The following is a 1,267-nucleotide window of genomic DNA, read 5'->3' as shown; positions in this document are numbered from 1 at the left end:
TTTTAAAACAAAATTAGGATTCTTTAATTAAGACTTACTAATGCTTAAATGTGAAGATTAATGAAACATTTTGGGAAAACTTTTAAAACGTTAAGAACCAACCTAACTGAAAACAGCAAATTTTGAAAGCTTCAAGGGGTATTATAAATTTTAAATTCTTCAAATCATAGATCTAGAGGTTGGGTAGGACCATAATAGGGGATAAAAGTTTTACATATGATACCATAAAAGAAAAAATATAATTCTCAAGAGACATAACAGAACTGAATACTAGTAATTAAGGCAATAATTTGCTAAAATTCCCAATTAAGTTATATGGATTCACTTTTTAGCTCACCTGAGCCTTCAAGTGAGCTTTTCTGATCAAAATTTGTCCATTGTCTGTCGTGGTCATAAATTTTTTATATTTTTATCTTGTAAAGAAAAACAGGCCGGCCCATGCAGTTTTTAGCTCACCTGAGCCTAAGGCTCAAGTGAGCTTTTCTGATCACATTTTGTCCGGCGTCCGTCTGTCCGTCCGTCTGTCTGTCTGTAAACTTTTCACATTTTCGACTTCTTCTCAAGAACCGCTGAGCCAATTTCAACCAAACTTGCCACAAAGTATCCTTGGGTGAAGGGGATTCAAGTTTGTTCAAATGAAGGGCCACGCCCTCATTCAAGGGGAGGTAATTGGGAATTAATGAAAATTTGGTAGCATCTTTTAAAAATCTTCTTCTCAAGAACCACAGTGCCAGGAAAGATGAAACTTATGGGGAAACATCCTCAGGTAGTGTAGATTCAAGTTTGTTCAAATCATGACCCCCGGGGGTAGGGCGGGGCCAAAATGGCCGACCTAAGTTTTACATAGAAATATATAGGAAAATTCTTTAAAAATCTTCTTCTCTAGAACAACAAAGCCATAATTGATCATATTTATATGGAAGCATCCTCAGGTAGTGTAGATTCAAGTTTGTTTAAATCATGACCCCCAGGGGTAGGGTGGGGCCAAAATGGCCGACCAAAGTTTTACATAAAAATATATAGGAAATTTCTTTAAAAATCTTCTCCTCAAGAACAACAAAGCCATAATTGATCATATTTATATGGAAGCATCCTCAGGTAGTGTAGATTCAAGTTTGTTCAAATCATGACCCCTGGGGGTAGGGAGGGGCCAAAATGGCCGACCAAAGTTTTACATAGAAATATATAGGAAAATTCTTTAAAAATCTTCTTCTCAAGAATAGCAAGGCCATAATTGATCATATTTATATGGAAGCATCCTCAGGTA

The sequence above is a fragment of the Saccostrea cucullata genome, unplaced genomic scaffold, assembly GCF_032062105.1.
Source record: "Saccostrea cucullata isolate Sc308-1 unplaced genomic scaffold, CSIRO_AGI_Scuc_v1 ctg3431, whole genome shotgun sequence".
NCBI lineage: Eukaryota > Metazoa > Mollusca > Bivalvia > Ostreida > Ostreidae > Saccostrea > Saccostrea cuccullata.
Note: the sequence above shows the minus strand (reverse complement) of the source record.